The sequence below is a fragment of the Pinus tabuliformis genome, chromosome 9 (assembly GCF_031772625.1).
Source record: "Pinus tabuliformis cultivar Carrire ecotype Pingquan chromosome 9, CPIR1, whole genome shotgun sequence".
Taxonomy (NCBI): domain Eukaryota; kingdom Viridiplantae; phylum Streptophyta; class Pinopsida; order Pinales; family Pinaceae; genus Pinus; species Pinus tabuliformis.
Genome location: NC_142307.1, coordinates 396,659,545 through 396,679,194, shown reverse-complemented (window position 1 = coordinate 396,679,194; position 19,650 = coordinate 396,659,545).

Below are 19,650 nucleotides of genomic sequence, written 5' to 3'. Positions count from 1 at the left end.
AACCTCTAATCTACATCCTAGGTAGTCTCATTGACTGATTTCTTAATTTCTTTTATTTCTGTAATGCACTGTGACTGCGACTTGGGCTTCTTGAACTCCGCGTTCAGTGCATTCGTTGTCTTAGCTAGCGAAGCAGCTGGGTGAGTTGTATTGTACTTGATATACCATAACAATGCTCTATCCTGCAACGTTGTGACAAGCTGCACTTTCTTCATATATTCTTCATTGATCTGTTGTGCTTTCCAAACATCTTCTATGATAAGCCAAAATTGACCAAGATCCTCTGATCCTTGACCCTTAAAAATAGGCATCTTCACTGTGTTATCCATGTTAAATGGTGGAGGTGGAGGTGGAGATGTAGGTGTATGAGGTGGAGGCAGATATCGAGGTGGAGTGGGTGGATGTGGAATCCCAGAAGTGCCTTGATTTTCTGACTGCAACACACCTTTAGGCATGTTAAGGTTACTCCTTTCTTCTTCACTTTCAGATTCACCCAATAATGGATTGTACTCGCCCTTAGCGAATTTATCAAGGTCTATTCTGAACCTTTTTTTGCTTCACGTAGATCCAGTCTGGCTTCTTTTAAACATCAATTCATAAGCAGTACACCCTTTTCACATAACATATTAATTGAGAGATTTAAAGAATTCGGATACTTACCTCGTGGACCTTTGAAAAATCGGCGCTCAGCTTCACTATAGGATAATGATGTGTCAATCGCAAATTCAGTAATAAAGCCTTCGATAATACTATCGATCTAGTAGTCAACAACTCTTGCAACCTTGTTTTCAGTCTCCTTAAGTTGCTTAATCAGCTCTAGGATCCACACAATAGGATCATCGTGTTTCCAACAGGGATCGTTTGCAGCTAGTTTTGAAAGCCACTCATGTAGATCGTTAGCGAACGATGTGAAAAATATCTCGTGCTTTTCTGTATAGATATACCTCTATAACCACCTTTCTGTCGACTAGCGCGTATTTTTATTTTCCTATTCTGCAAATTCGTGCAACTTCAAATCTACCCAATCTTAGATCTCGTTTCTAGTCGATTGCCACATCACACATCCCTCTGATAGATCTCGATCCCGACAATGGAACCATTTGTTGGCTTCAAGGGCTTAGACCCAGGTTCAGAGTTAGTTTGCACTAACTAACAAAACCCTATAATATCGTCCCTTTCAGAAACAACTCGCATAACGCAAACCATAGTCTCCCCCAAGGAAATATAAGGGGACCTTAGAACCAGGTTTTTGCATCCAGAGGGGCTATGCAGTGTGGCTGTCAGTTTTCTTTCATTTTAGGGATTAATTTGACCTTCACGAAGCGTTAAAATTATTATTACAGTCGTAGAGCATTTTCCTACTTTACAAACTTGCGAGTTGCGCCTAACTACTATAACATGCATTATTCGTCATATAAAATAGTATTTGAATCTTTGCGATGCAATTACAGAAGAAATATACAAAAGAGAACCCTAATTATGCAGAAATACGGAAACTATGCAAACATATAAAAAACACAGACCCATTCCAATTTTTCTTTATTATCTCAAATCTTCACAAATACAATCTTTCTGACCCTAAGTATGCAGCTGCAGGGGCTTGCACACACAACCACAGACTTACCAAGGTCTCCATGCACACAACTACAAGAACCTTCCTCTTTTCCTGAATACAAAAAGATATATCAATTTCAGACTTAGAATCGTAACATCACATAACATAACATAACATAACATGCCTTTGAATTACTAAGTTGACTCTTTATATAGATTTTTTCACTTACAATACCATGGTCCGCAACCCATTGGTGGAGCTCAAAATAGCCGAATTTATTCCATCCCTTTACAAAATAAGGGGCTTTGACTCACCCTAAAGCCCCTTTGATTCCTATAACTCTGCGTGAATCACGCTCCGCTCCTCAAAATGCGGAGACTTTACATGACTTAGACAAAACTTGGACCTAGGGGACCCCTACCCAACAAAGCTTCAAGTTTTCAACATTTTCCATTGAGTAGATCTACATGTATGCTGGAAAATCGAGATGAAAAGAATTGTCTCCAATCTTCTATGGTGAATGGGCCATACCGCATTGGTCACAACTTCTTTCCTCCCCCTTTCATTCTGTCTTTGCTGATGTGGAACCACACTTTGTCTCTAACCTAGAATTGGTGGTCGACTCGATGCTTGCCATGTCGAGATTTGTATTGAGGTTGACTCTTCTCCAACTGCTCCTGCACTGCCTGGTGAATCAACTGAATTCACTCAAGGAACTTTCATTTTTTTTCCCTGCAATCTTGCCCATTGGAATCTTCATCTTTCCCAAAGACCATATCTAAGGGATCCTTTGATAAATAGCCAAAGCATGTCTCAAACGGTGAGCTCTGTGTGGATGAATGCACTACTTGGTTGCATGCATGTTGTACATAAGGAAGTTGCTCGTCCCACAACATAAATCAACACAAATCCTTATGTCTCCCTTAGTCTTCTTCTCCTGTACTACCATCGGGCTCACCCATTCGGATTCTTCCATAGGTTCAATTATTCCAGCTACGAGCATCTTATCAAGCTATTGCTTCACCTTTTACTTGTATTTTGGGTTTAGTCTATACTATCGTTGTTTTACTAGCTTCGCATCGGGCTTCAAAGTGATCCTCATTATGCCCAGTTCACCTACAATGCCTTTTAGCGTAGAAAACTTCATCGAAAATAGATCTTTGTACTCATGCAGTAATTCGGCAACCTTTCCTACTGTATCCTCATCCCAGTAATCACCGATGCACGCAAACTTGGGCTTCGCTTCTAAACTTATATTAACTTGCTTCATCTTAATAGGCTGCGATATGTCAGGTATCTCAAAATTTGGTCTCGCAACCTCATGTTTTCCTTCCGATTCAGGGATGTTGATGTTGCACAAATCCTCCTCGCCTTCTTCTGTGGTTATATTATAGCATTCTAGAGCATGTTGCAACTACGCATTCCAGTCAGGCTATACCCAAGTTGTAGGCTCTTTCGGTGTCTGAAAAATTGATGCCTTGATCTCTTGTAGTGCATCATCTATACACTGAAACCAATCTTCGAAACTAAAAGTCAGTAGGGAGCTTTCCTTCATATCATACTAGTCAACGATGCCATGGCGCAACTCCATTTCCAAATACCAATTCATTGGTATTACATCATGTATGATAAAATATGTGTACCCACTCTAGTTGAGGTTATTTTCCCCGCACTTTAGCCCAACGAGACAAATGTTCTCTAGGATCATCCTTACCATTATATTTCTTGGTGAAGCTTGTGTTTGCATAACCAAACCTAAGCCTCATCAATCGGCGGTACTCCCTCCAATCTCCTATATTATCTTTATATGTGCCCCACCATCATGTAGGCGTAGCCCTGAAAACTATATCCAAGGTCCGAAATCGTTGTTCTTCCGGTACATCCCTTTCAAAATTATCAAGAAATACGCTGACATCACCTATCCCATCTTAATATGGAAAATTACGTAGCTCGGTTGATATGCAGCGAAGAGATTTTGTCAATCGATTACAGTGCAAAGTAGAAACTTCACGCAACTAGTTCTACTAGTTCTCCCACTCTTCATCCGAGTCTGAATGACATGAACTATCCTTCTCCCAGCTTATCCTCCCATTGGTAGTGGAGTTGATCCAATCCTCGTCTCGCGCAATTATGTGATCAATGTCTTCATCATTGTATTCTTCATGAACAAGTTCTGTATATCGCTCTCCTTCATAGGGATCTAAAGGAACAACAACCCTGGTTCCGTTCTTTTCAAACACCATACTCATTCTCTTCAAATTAATTATCACATCCATATCGAAAGCGCAATCAAGTCCAAGTAATGCTGGATACGAATTGTTGTCGTCCACAATCTCAATAACTTCAAAGTCTGCTACTATGCTTTCTCCTTCAATATCCACAACCATGGAAAATTTTAGGGGCTAATGTTCGCCCAGTGGGCTAGTTTTCCATGATTTTTCCAAAAAAAGATTCGCCAATTTCCAATTTTATAAAAGACGATTCGCCCAAATTTTAGAATATAAAATTATTTTACCTTAAAAATCGCCAACATTATAGAGAGACTATATATAAAATAATTATAAATTTGATTAATTTTACAAATATATCAATAAACATTTATAATTTGCATATTAGGGATTAGTGAGATTCGCCAATGTTTGAAACTTCAAGAAAATTTTCCATCCTTAAAATTTTCCTTGTCCACAACAACTCCATGCAATCGACCCATCGAGATGATCTTCTGTTGATTGGCCATGCGCAGTTGAATTGGTGACCATTGTAACTTGGGTTGCCCCATTCACTCCCAAGTTTTCTTCGACAATAGATTTGCATCAGATCCCAAGTCATGAATTACCTGATCCATTTCGAATTCACCGATCTACGTAGTTAATCACATCTCTCAGCCAATTCTTTTCTTATTTTTGTTTACCTTATTTACTGCGTGTTGTTCAAGCTATGGATTTTCTTTACTAGCACAGTTATCAATTAGCTTTTGCAATCCTTCTACGTCTTTCTAATTTTTGAGCAACTTCATACATGTCTATAGAAATGATTTTAGAACAGTTGGATCAAAATTCTCCGTCATAGTAGCGACTTCAGAATTATTCTTTCATGGCACTAATTGCATCTTTGTCCTTGATGTCAAAGCTCCCGGGTCCATGAAACTCTTCTTTTCTTCCATGAAGGTTTCTTTCTTCCTCTACATATTGAACCCAATACTCTTCTCTCCTGCCTTCCTAACCCATGATTCTATCACAAGATTTTTACCCTCTACTTTATCTTCTCCTGTAGCTGCACCACTTCGTGTCACTATATTAATGCTTGGATCATCCTCGCGCAGTTCAGATCTCATCATTTGTAAATTCTGCGTAGGCTGTTGATTCTTCTTTTCCTACATCTTAGCCATTAAAACAGGGAAATCCTCTATCACATGGTCAAACTGTCTACAATACTGACAGGAAGGGTGAGTGGGGTTTTGACAATCCTGCACAAAATGTCCAACTTTGCCACATTTATAGCATATGATCTAACCCCGACCTCGTCCAGCGCCCCCTCCTCAACCACATGCTCGACCATGAAATCCTTCGCGGGTTGTAGGTGAACCATGATCTTCTTGTGTGCGACCTTCATCTTGCATCCTATATGCCGGAGTTCGATCTATCATCAAATCATAGCTGCGACAATCCCTCTCGTCATGTCCTACTGATCGACAGAAGTTACAAAATAATTTCTTTGGCGACTACACATATTTTTGTAACAAATAATAGCGATCAATCGAGTACTAGCCTGCAACTCGAAAAATACTACACAAGACACTCGGTCTGGTACTTGGTCCAGCAATAGGCTCCGACTTCAAAGGATTGGGACCTCTACCAGTCCCATAATCGCAATAAACAGGACACTAGTCCTTATAGTGACCCTCCACTTTACACTTTGTACACCAAACTTTTAAGCGCATCTCAGACTGAGCTTCCTTTCCTTTCTTCAAATCTTGTAGCTCCATATGCAAGCTTGATAGCTGGGGTTGTATCTTCTGAACCCCTATGTGAGTATCTTGTATCGGTGAAGCTTATAACTTTGTCACAATTTATAATGCTTCTGCCTGCGTCCAAATCTTTTGTTGCGATAATGATAATCTGAGATGTGGCAATAGCGCAACTATATACCACTCTTTGTGTTGTTCGTCAGAGATCTAGAATTTGACTTGTCCCAGCAAGAATTTTAACCTCTAATCTACATCCCAGGTAGTCTCATTGACTAATTGCTTAATTTATTTTATTTCTGTAATGCACTGTGATTGCAACTTGGGCTTCTTGCACTCCACGTTCATTGTGTTCTTTGTCTCAGCTAGCAAAGTAGTTGGGTGAGTTGTGTTGTACTTTATATACCATAGCAACGCTCTATCCTGCAGCGTTGTGACAAGATGCACTTTCTTCATATCTTCATCATTGATATGTTGTGATTTCCACACATCTTCTGTCACAATCCAAAATTGATCAGGATCCTTCGATCCCTAACCCTTAAAAATCGACATCATCACTCGTTATCCATGTTAAATGGTGGAGGTGGAGGTGGAGGTGTAGGTGTATGAGGTGGAGGCGGAGATGGAGGTGGAGTGGGTGGATGTGGAATCCCACAAGTGTCTTGATTTTCTAACTGCAACACACTTTTAGGCATGTTAGTGTTACTCCTTTCTTCTTCACTTTCTGATTCACCCAATAATGGATTGTACTCACCCTCAGTGAATTTATCAAGGTCTATTATGAACCTTTTTCTGCTTTGTGTAGATCCAGTCTTGCTTATGTTAAACATCAATTCATAGGCAGTACACCCTTTTCACATAACAACATCTTAATCCAGAGCTTTAAAGAATTCAGATACTTACCTCGTGGACCTTTGAAAAATCGGCACTCAGCTTCACTGTAGGATACTGATGTGTCAATCGCGAATTCAATAATAAAGCCTCCGAGAATACGATCGATCTAGTAGTCAACAACTCTTGCGACCTTATGTTCAGTGTCCTTAAGTCGTTTAATCAGCTTTGGGGTTCACACATTAGGATTGTCGTGTTTCCAACAGGGCTCGTTTGTGGTTAGTTTTGAAAGCCACTCATGCAGATCGTTAGTGAACGATGAGAAAAATATCTCGTGTTGTTCTGTATAGATATACCTCTATAACCACCTTTCTGTCAACTGCCACAGATTTCTATTTTCTTATGCTGCAAATTTGTGCAATTTCAGATCTACCCAATCTTCGATCTGTTTTCTAGTTGGTTGCCACGTCACACATCCCTCTGATAGATCTCGGTCCCAACAATGGAACCATTTTTTGGCTTCAGGGGCTTAGACTCAGGTTCAGAGTTAGTCTGCGCTAACCAAAAAAACCCTATACTACCTGCCGTTTCGGCAACGATCCGCGTAGCGTAGACCACAGTCTCCCCTGAGGCAATATTAGGGGATGTTAGAACTAGGTTTCTGCATCCAGAGGGGCTATGCAGTGTGGCTGTCAGTTTTATTTGATTTTAGGACTTAATTTGACCTTCACGAACCATTAGCTTATTATTACAGTGGTAGATCATTTTCGTACTTAACAAACTTACGAGTTGTGCCTAACTAGTCTAACATGCATTATTCATCATATAAAACAATATTTGAATCTTCGTGATGCAATTACAGAAGAAATATACAAAAGAAAACCCTAATTATGCAGAAATACAGAAACTATGCGAACATATAAAAATACACAGACTCATTCCAATTCTTCTTTATTATCTCAAATCTTCACAGATACAATCTTTCTAACCCTGCGCATGCAGCTGTAGGGGCCTGTGCGCACAACTACAAACTTACCAAGGTCTCTGCACACACAGCTGCAAGAACCTTCCCCTTTACCTAAATACAGAAATATATATCAATTTCAGACTCAGAACCGTAACATCACATAACATAACATAACATAAAATAACATGCCTTTGACTTACTAAGCTGACTCTTTATACATATTTTTTCAGTTACAATACCATGGTCCACAACCCATGGGTGGAGCTCAAAATAGCCAAATTTATTCCATCCCTTTACAAAATAAGGGGCTTTGACTTTCCCTAAAGCCCCTTTGACTCATAGAACTCTACACAAATTATGCTCCGCTCCTCAAAATGCAGAGACTTTACATGAATTAGACAAAACTTGGACCCAAGGAACCCCTACCCAACAAAGCTTCAAGTTTTCAACATTCACCACTAAGTAGATCTGCATGTATGCTGGAAAATCGAGATGAAAAGAATTGTCTCCAATCTTCTCTAATATGGTGAATGGGCCATACCGGATTGGTTGCAACTTCTTTCCTTCCCATTTCATCCTATCTTTGCTGATGTGGAGCCACACTTTGTCTCCAACCTAGAGCGGTCGACTCGGTGCTTGTCATGTCGAGATTTTTATTGAGCTTGACTCTTCTCCAATTGCTCTTGCACTACCTGGTGAATCAACTGAATTCACTCAATGAACTTCCGAGTTTTTTCCCTGCCATCTTTCCCACTGGAATCTTCATCTCTCTCAAATACCATGTATAAGGGATCCTTTGATAAATAACCAAAGCACGTCTCAAACGATGAGCTCTGCGTGGATGAATGCACTACTTGGTTGCATGCATGTTGTACATAAGGAAGTTTCTCGTCCCACAACTTTGGATGCTTGCCACAATTGCCTCAGAGTAAGTGCATCACTATGTGGTTGAAACCTCTGTTTGTCTGTCAGTCTGTGGATGAAATGTCGTGCTCCTCTTCAACTTGGTGTCCATCATTCTCCACAAATTTGTCCAAAACTCTTAAAGAAAGTGAGAGTCTCGATCATACACAATGGATGTGGGCACCTCAAATTGGACCCATACAAATTGGAAGAATAGATAAGAAGTCTACTCTACAGTGACCTACTTTTTACAAGGCATTAATACACACATTTTTCTAAATCTATCCACAATGACATACAAATAGTCATGACCTCTCCTAGACAAAGGAAAACTGCCTACAAAATCCATCAACACACTTTCCCATGGACGACTCAAAACAAGCAGTGGTGTGTAGAGCCCCAATTTTCTATTAGTGGACTTTCTAACTGAACACAAAACACATCCCTTTACATATCGAGTCACAACATTTTTCATGTGAGGCCAATAACACAACCTCTACAAATGACACAAAGTTTTCCCTACACCAAAATGACACGACACAAGAGAGGTATGTGATTCTCTAATTACAAGAATTCATTCATTTGTGGGATACAAAGTTTTCTAAGGTGACACAAAATAATTTCCTACAAATGGTAATCATCCACCCGCGATCCATGAGTCATATTTGCATAAATCTCCTTAAAATCATCATCATCATCTTCATATTGTTCAACATAACTTTCAAAAGATAAAGAGGCATTTTGCAAAACTATAGATGTAGAAATAGGAGGGCGAGAAATCATATCTGCCACTTTATTGTTGGTTCCCTTCTATTATTTTATCACCAAGTGAAACTGCTGAAGGAATCCCATCCATCTGAAATGACGTGCTTGTTGAAGCTTGGTCTGTGAGTGAAGTTATTTCAAGGGCTAGTGATTTGTGTGAATCATGGTCTCCTTGCCCATCAAATAGTTCTTCCACTTCTTCACACTTTGAACCAAGGCTTACAACTCCTTTTTGTATGTGGGATAGTTCACAACAGCTTGGGAGAATGTCTCTGAATGGTGACATACATATTTCCTTTGTTGCATCAATACTGCTCCCATGGCGTATCCACTAGCATCGGTCTCGATCTGAAAAGGTTGTTGGAGGTCTGGTAAGGCCAAAACTGGTGCGGTGCTAATCTTCTCTTTCAGTGCATCAAAGGCTTTATGTTGCTTTCCTCCCCACTGAAGTGTTTACTTCACACTCAGCAATGCATGTAAGGGGGATGCAATGATGGAGAAGTTGGAAATTAACCTTCTTTAGTATTGTACTGCACCTACGAACCTTTGTAACATGGGTGGGTTTAGACCACTTTACAATCATATCAATTTTAGAAGGATCTATTTTCAATTTTCCACCTCCAATAATGTGACCTAAGTAAACCAAAGAGGTCTTCCCAAAATCACATTTTGACATACAATTTTTCTTTTTGCAAAACATCAAGCACTTTTTTAACATGACACACATGATCATCCCATGTCCTACTGTAAACAAGAATGTCATCAAGACACACAAGTATAAAATCATCAAGAAAAGGCTTGAAAACATCATTCATAACCCTCATGAATGTGGTTGGAGTATTGCACAGTCCAAATGGCATCACCATCCATTCAAGCAGCCCTTGTTTTGTCTTGAATGCAATCTTCCATACATCTTGTTCTACAAATCTGCCTAATGATAGCGATTGCGCAAGTTCAATTTTGTGAAATAGATAACATTTTTAAATTGATCTAACAAATCATCAATGCGAGGGAGAGCATGCTTATTCTTCATTGTTATTTTGTGGAGTTCTTTGTAGTCTACGCACATCCTCCATGTGCCATCCTTTTTCAGCAACAACACGAAAGGTGAGCCGCATGGAGAAGAACATGGCCTTATGACCCCTTGGTTTAGCAATTCTTGTACTTGCTTCTTGATCTCATCCATCTTAATGGTTGACAACCTGTAGATACCAATGTTGGGTAAAGGAGCATCCTGATGCAAGTGAATCTCATGTTGGATTTCACTCTTTGGAGGCAACCCACTTGGTTCCTAAAAAATCCCATCATAGTTAGAAACAATTTCAACAATTCCTTTTTATGAGTGGGAACACAACCTTGGAAAGCTTCAGATGTATTGGCATATTTTTCTCTCACAACCATGAGCATGCACCCTTTGCTGGAATTAACCAATCTCTTCATCTGACCTGCATTTACAAGACTAGCATTGATTTTGGCGCAATGAACTCTAATAATGTATTTCACCTCATATTTTGTGAGATGATACTTGTTTTCATGGTGAAAGAAAATTGCTTTCTTGTCATACAAATATAGACTCTCCAATACAATACCACATATATCTAAGGGTACAACATCAAGATCAACCTCATCTACTAGTTTGGATGCAATAAAAAATCTAGGTCTACACTGCTTGGTTACATGTAATTTCTCTTTATCACACACCCAACCAAGAAGGTATGGTTTCATATGAGGCTTCATCTCTAATCCTAACTTTTTAACCAAGGATTATGAAATCAAATTTTCTTGTGAGCCCGAATCAAACAAGGTTTTCACTTTAGAATGTTTCATTACAATTCTAATGTGGAACAATTCAATTCTCTTTCATTCATTAACAAGAGACTCATTTGAAGAACTTGTACTTGCATGCAAATGAGAATTTTCATTAGCATGAAGAGAAAGAGTACCTTGTGTGCCCACTTATGTGATCCATGTCTCATCATCGGAATCAAATCCAAGGTCCTGTTGCATGGTTTCCACCGTCTTCTGCTTGCCCTTTTCACCAAATCTCTTTGGCTTCAACTTCAGATGGAACTTCCAACAAAGCTCATCATCAGGGCCTTCCTTCTTGCAATGTGTGCAAGATGGCTTTTCTCCTTCCTCCTTCTTGGTTGTAGCTTCCTTCTTGTCCTTTTCCTTTGACATTGCCATTATGAGGTTTAAAAGATGATTTGTTTAGCTACTCTTATTTATCATTATTTCCCTTGCTTTCAAGGTTAATGGCCTTCACACTGGCTGCATCAATAGTAGTAGGCTCAAATAACAACAAAGAATGTTATGTAAAGCACCAATATACTTTGTTACAGTTTTGGGTGTATCAGGTGGAATGCCCAAATTCAATGCTTGTTTTCTAAAATATTCTGTGAAGCTTTGTACATTTTGACCCTTTCCTTGCCTTAAATATTTCCATTCCATTAAAGCTTTTTGTCGATAACCCAAAGGATAAAACTGATATTTTAATGCAAAAACAAAATTGGACCAAGAAGAAAGGAGATTACCCAAGTTTTAATGCATTTCTACAACTTTATCTCCCACCAAACAAGAGCGGTGTCACTTAGCGAAAGAGATGCTAATTGGATCTTTGCTTCATCTTCCTCGATCTGCTGAATCCAACAGTAAACCTCAATATTTCTAATCCAATTGTTTAGTTTCTCTGCATTACATTCTCCATTATATATGGGCAAATCAAACTTTACATATAGTTTAAAAAATGGCTTCTTAGATGTATTCCTATGATGCCTGTTAGAGTGATGGGAAGAAGAAGAAGAAGAATTGTCACTAGAGGATGAAGAGGGTGGTTCAGGAGGATCTCCTCTTCCACCTTCATGATGTACCGATGCATGGTTATCTGGATCTTTCTTCTCAGGCTTGATCATCTTCTAATACTCCGCAAACAACTTGTCAACTTTCTCTGCCATGGTGAAGAAGATCTTGCGATAATTTCACTCTTCCTCCATTTGATCTTCCTCATCTGCCATGTTCCATCTTCGTGGTGCTCGCCCCACTTCAGAATCAAGGATTTAAGTTTTCCTGCACCTCTTTGGAGCTTGTTCCTAGTTAACATTCACTCATGCAATTCGCATTAATAAGACCTGCTCTAATACCAAACTTGATCCATATCTTTTAACTTAAGGATGCATTCAAAGTTTCATATAAAAGAGCATATTAACCAAGTAACTTAACACATGAAAAAGGAAGCGGAATCATAAAGAAACCATGAGATCAAAGGCACACAAACTATTTGATTACGAAGTTCACTCAATGTGGGCTATGTCTGTGGGTTGTGATCAAAGTGGGGAGGCCTTCTTTCATTTAGTGGCATCAAAGAAATCAGTTACAAGCAACTTTACAAAAAATGACCCTTATACCTCCAATTCGGATGATGTCTTGAAAATGGAGAACTCAACTGGAGAAACGAATTGCACAGATGGATTCCTAGTGTGAAAACATGCAAAATCAACTATAAACTTGTCCAATTCTGACAGTGACACTTCTAGCCCTCTAAAGGAATCTTTTTAGCATCTCAATGATTCCCTTGCTCATGGTTCCACATCCTTGGGCTTCTCAGGGTTCCGTGCCCATCCTCTGTTGCTGAGCAAATGATTTGAGTGAAGGTTTGAATATTGTAAGGTGGGCAGAGCTACCAATGTGGGTCGTTGGCCCATTGGTGGCAGTGTCGTGTAGCTCAGAGGTGGTACTTAGTTCAAATCCCATGTTGGCGGATTTGTTTTGTTTGATACAATATATGGTATAATGCGGTTTCAGCGGTTAATATGATTCGTCAGCGGTAACGTTACATATAATGTTGTTCTATCGTGGTTATATGCAGAATGTTTGTGTTAATATGGTTCGTGTTAAAAATAGCAACAAGAAATCCTAATTTAATTTGTCCTTGAATTAAGTTAGGAATTAAATCGAAATTCTATTCTCATAGCGATTTGTAACAGTTAACTAAGTTAATTTGACTTAGTTGGCTCAATGAATTCGAGTTGGAAGTCTATCTAGAGCCATGTATAGTGATTCTTAAATTTTAGGGGTCTAGGTTGATTTGTTTTGAGTTGTAATTAATTAATTCAATGTAACTAAGTTAAAGTCAGTTAAACTAGTTCCAACTGTTGGAGGAAATGGTAGGAGGTCTAGTAGTGGGGAGCAACTTTAGTGCAACTTCACTACTCCACCAATTAACTAAAGATTCACTCATAAATAACTCATGTATGTCAGTTCAGAGGAAAACCCAGTTGAGATTAGAGTTCAAGGATAGTGTACTATCAGTTGTATAGTTTTTTGAGTTGTATAGATGGTGCATGCAATTAGTAGAAGGCCTATTATGGATTGCGTAGTTGTGATGAGGGATTTTCCCAATTAAATATTAGCTAATTCTCTCAGGAATTGTGCAAAGAAGTAGGAGCTTGGCAGCCAATAGATTTGGCTAAGTGTTGGCTTGAGATAGTTTGTGAAGCAGAGAGATAGATTGTACTTGTGCAGGAATTGTTCATGTTGAAGAAGCATTGTATTTTCTTCTCAGATATTCTAGTTAATGCAATATAAATAGTCGGGGTTTTGAGCAGTTTCTTTCCCCATAAAAATATTGTGTTATGTGCAATTGAAATTATTCATTTTTTACTTAATGTTTTCAACGATCAAATTTGGTTTCAGTTGATGAGTAGAGTAGATTCTTGTTTTTTGTTTTAGCATATCACATAAGTTGTTGAATCTATAGTAAAAATCTAAAGTTCAGGGGTTGGTCGGGTCCACCGAGGGTGGCCCGCCCACCCACTTTTAAATACATGTTATATCGGACTGTTGGGTGGGTGGCAACGTGCCCCCCCAAACATATATTCTTTTTGTTTTTAAATAGAATCATAGTGTTTATTTATTTATTTTATTTTTTTCGCCGGAAAATAAGGAATATTAGACAAATTAAGTAGGTGAAAAATTCATCTATTCCGACAATCAAATTTCGTGCGATGGTACTCTGCCAGTTTGTTGTCTCGTTAGTGACTGCCACTTGGCCAAGTTTGACCAGAACTTTGACCAGCTATAACTTGAGCATACGAACTTGGATTTGAGTGTCATTTACACCATTGGAATCAAGGTGACGAGCACTACGACATGGCCTTGGTTTCACTTCCATCCGAGGACTTTTATTTTTAGCTATTTTCAATGCCACTTCTATTTGTAGATCCACCTGAATCAATAATATTTATCGTAGAGTTTATATCCTTGGGTTTATAATATTAATCCCTTGGGTTTATGATATCAATCCTTTGTGTTTATTAATCTAAGGGTTCATATTCCTAGGGTATAATATTATTGATAGAGTTTACAATATTAACCCTAAGGTTTAATATAATTCTCTTAGGTTTATAATCCATTGGGTCTCTAACATGAACTCCTTGGGTTTATTAATCCCTTGTGTTTATAATATTAATAATAGCTTACATTTATAATATTAATCCAAAGGGTTTATAATATTATCTCATAGATTTTCAATATTAATCCCTTGGGTTTTTAATATTAATCCTTTAAGTTTATAATATTTATCTTTGTATATAATATTATTTCCTCATGTCTATAATGTCTTGGGTTTATAATATTAATAATCCCTTTGGTCAATAATATGAGTGTTTATTATATTATTCATAATATCAATAATATTATCATATTATTATAATATAATAATGATTATTATAAATTGATATTATCGTATTTACAATATGATGAAAATAATATTTTATGATATAATTATTATTATTGTTTTATTATTATATTTATATATTTATTAATATTAAATTCATATCCATTGAAATTTATCTGTATATATTAATCATATTTAATAATATGATTGTGCAAGTTATTAATATACACCTCATTAAAGTATATCAACCACATTTATTAATATAATTGTATTAATGTTAGTTTCTAAAAATTTCAAAAAAATTATTTTTCTATATTAAAATTTATTTTAATTTTTTTTTAATTCCATTTCACAAGTTTGATGGGTAACCTTGCATAGTGGAACCACCTTAGGGGTTTTTATGGGTGTTAAATCCATATATACAATCAAAAAACCAATTTAAATAACACAAATCAAAATTTCATTTCAACTTTTTTGAGTAGATTCCCACACCAAAAATTCCAAAATATCACACTAAAAACAACTCCATTCCATTTAAAATCATAACAAATCACTCTAAAATATCTTTTGAAATCTTTGATTTTAATTTGCTTATCAAAATCAGAAAAGACAACCACATTTTCAGAAAAGACAACCACATTTTCATCGGATCCGATATTCAAGCTTTTGTGATTTCTCGGGTACATTTTTGTTTTAAATTAAAGAATGATATTTCTCTAAACTATGCTTGCCTTTATTTTTTAAATGGTAGGGTCAAAAATTCCGCTAGACTTTCGAAATCACATTAAAAATAATATAAGCTACAAATTTTCCTTTTCAACCGCATCGGGTAAAGATTTAAAATTTTCATAAAGATATATATTTGAATATTATATCTATCTTCCCGATACACGATAAAAGCATGTGTTTTTTTAATCACCTTTCATTCCTATGTAAATATAAAGATGAGGAAACGAAGAGTCATCTTTTAAATCAAATTAGATTTTCCTATATTATAATATATAAAAATAAATAATTAATGTTTTTCAGGTTTTCACGCAGAGATATTTAATTATAAAAATTAATTAAATCTTTTATAAGTCTTATTCATACAAAAATAATAAAATATAATATTACTTATAATTATAATTAATAAAAATTAATTTTTTAATTATACATAAATCAAAATATTAAAAAAAAAAGTATATTTAAAATTTTTAAATAGGGTGACTCTTCCATTTATTTTAATAATCATTACTTATATTCAAAACCATATTCATTTTTATTTCAATATAAATGTATATTTAAAATTTTTAAATTTAAAATATGTTGACCCTTCCCATTTATTTTAATAATCATTACTTATATTCAAAACCATATTCATTTTTTATTTCAATATACTGGTTCACTACGTGATAGGTTACCACTCTTATAGAATGGTATAAAATTTTATATTAGATCTACTGCCGTGAGGGTAAACTCCTGGGCGATCTATTGCTGGGCTGGGCAATCTACTGCCGCAAGATCTATGAGAGGAAGCGTTGCTGCTGGGCGATCTACTACTAGATTTGGGGCTTTGTCTTCAGATCTGACTGCTTGAGCATGATGGTGGTTGATGAGATTTGAACCATTGCGAGCGTGACGATCTTCGGCGAAGTCTTCCACCCTGGGATGCTTGACATCGATATTATTATTGGCACTGTTAACGAGTCTCACCACGATCTCCTGAGCTCTCTGCTTGGCAATCTGGACTTCATTAAACGAAAAAGGGACAACATTGTAAGAAACACTTTGACTCTCATTCCAGATGGCTCCCAGCTTCGCGAAGATAGTTGTTGGCTCAGCTCTGTCCGCCTCTAGGGGGCAAGCTCCTGCCCATATCGTTAGTGAAAGCCCCAACTCTCATTGTCCGGGTGGTCCAGGCCTCACTCGATGAGGCTTTGAAGTTTTCTAAAAGTGCCTTAATCTACCGGTTCAATGGTTTTTGGCCGCGGCTGACAGCTCCCCAGAGTTGGATTTCGAAGGTATGGAAGCCTGTCATTTCTGATGAAATTAATATCTACCCCTGTGCTAGGGGTTTTTTTATAGTGGATTTTGAAAACCCTGAAAGCAGACAATGTATTCTAGATTCTAGCCCTTGGTTTTGGGAAAACTCAAGCCTATTCATGAAGCCATGGAACCCATCATTCGATCCCTCAACAACAATCATAACCTCAGCACCAATTTGAGTGAGATTGCCAAACCTACTCTTGCATCTCTGGAATTTCTCTTCGCTAAAAGCCATTGGAAATGCAATTGGGAAATTTTACTACAGGTGCCCAAAAACAGAGGAATATGCCAGAACCACCTATGCACGCATTTGTGTGGAAATGGACTTTAGCGTCAGATTCCCAACTGAAATAAACCTAACAAGTAAAGACTATGTGTGGAACTAGAAACTTGATTATGAAAGTGTCATCTTCAAATGTCAATCCTGCTTTGAGACAGGCCATCTAGCCAAAAATTGCCCAAAAGCCTCCCAGAAAAATTATGCTAGAAGAATCACCACAAATCTACATGGTGGGAAGGAGCATAAAAAGAGCATTACACTCTCATCAAGGAAGAACACTCTCCAGAAAACTCTAAATTGCAAAAAATCGGGCAAGAAAGAAACAACTCTCAAGACAAGCACGAGGAAAGCCCCGCCCAACAGGAAAAAAGTGAACTCGACAACCCCTCAAGCATCAACAATTATGAGGATTCGAATACCGCACAAAATAAATCTTCATTTAACAGCAAAGCAGATCTCCCAGACCAAACTTCTTGTCCGACTATCTTCAAAAGGACAAACACAATAGATCGCGAAGCTAAGACACCAATGTCCCAAGAACTAGAAGAGATGAAGGAGATGCGAGATAAAGGAAGTTGGAAGACCGTAGAGAAAAGAAAGAAAGCTAATGCACCAATCTCACCAAGAATAATGAGAAGCCAAACAATTAAGAACTAAGAAAAGTATAGGTCCGATAGACCAATTTGGTCTTAGTGAACGTTAACCACCACCGCCATCATCATCATCACCATCATTTAAATAAATTTAAAATATACTTTAAGTGTTATTATAATTTTTTTCCAAAATATATTTAAAATATTTAAATGAGTATTTTTTAAGTAATTCTACACACTTAAATTATTGGCAATTTATAGTCTCAATTTGTTTTTTGATATTATTTTTTGTAAAATAAATAATTTAGAGAGGCCCTGGAGATTGAGAAAAGGCCGAACAATCTTAATAGGGATGATGGCTGGAAGATTAGCAGTTGCTGGGTCCCAGCCTTGTCTTCCTAGCCTCCTCATTCCCCTTTTGTTAGGTCTTATGGTCTCTGTCGTCCATCTTCTTAAGGTGTGTTTTTGGCGAATTAACTAATTCCTTATATATTGGACTATTAAACCCTATTTTAAACCTTATTAGTAATAATCTATTTACCTAATTGACATAGATATCTTTTTAGTATTACTTATTTAATGAATATAGATTATTAAATATAAATTATAGAAAGTGATATAGTTGATAAAATGGCCTTTATGTCAAATAATAAATAAGGAATTATTATTCTATATATAATACTTTGATATGATTATATGATATACCCATAATAGTGAGTGAATTTGAGTTAGTTATATTTTTGGATATTCTATTATTAATAAACATATACTTTAATTATATATAACTAAATAATAAAGATTTAACAAGAATACTAAATTAAAAATATTGGAATTATACATTATATAGATTATTTAATAAACATAAATTATTATTTTTATTCTCGAATGGGCCAATTTGATATAATTAATTAAATAATATATTAAAGTTTACCTTTGGACCTTAGCTTTAAACAAGTAATTTAAATTAATACACAATGTACCTATATTCTATAAACATATACTTTAATTATGTATTTATCTAATATAACTAAATAATAAGGATTTAACAAGAATACTAATTTATAAATATTGGAATTATATATTATATAGATTATTTAATAAACATAAATTAATTTTGGATGGGCCAATTTGATATAATTAATTAAAATAAGATATTACCTTTGGACCATTAGCTTTAAACAATTATTATTAAATTAATACACAATTATTAATTAACATATACTTTAATTATGTATTTACCTAAATAATAAAGATTTAACAAGAATACTAATTTAATAATATTGGAATTATCAATTATATAGATGATTTAATTATTATTTTTATTTTCGAATGGGCCCTTTGATATAATTAATTAAAATATTATATTAGAGTTTACCTTTAGACTTCTAGCTTTATACAATTATTATTAAATTAATACCAATTTACCTAATATAACAAAATTTCTTAGAAAAGTAATAATTTAATACTAAATAACATTGGAATGATATTATTTAATTAAATATGAACGATAATACATGACCATTATATTTAAGAATAGATTGTATAAATACTATATTATTCATACTCAAAATTAACAAAGAAACCCTCTTAGTATATAAGCTAATAAAAATAGATTATAGGTTTTAGCAATATTAAAAATATAATTAGTGGTTTGACTAAGACCTTTGGTCAAAATTAGCTGTTGGCATTATAGCCGTTGGGATCTCTGCACACTCTATTTAAGCCAGCTTAGCCAGATTGGTCTTCAACTTGTCCTGACGATGAACCACACTGGTTGGTTCGAAACGCGTCGACAAAAGATTGATTATGTGATTTTGCCGAAGATTATCTAAACAATGTTATGGATCACAGAAGTCTAAATTCCTAAATAAATTATTTTTAAAAAATTTAAAATCATTTAAACCAAAATAAGTTGAGCAAATTTTTTTGATCATTCTTTGTGATTCTTATTAAATTTATTATATTCAATAAAATCATATATTTTTTTTTTTTCTAAGCAACATTACCTACTTTGTATTAATATTTACAGCGGAAATTTACATACGATTTTCTTGCTGCTCATGTGGCTCCATGGCAGCTGTGACATATTC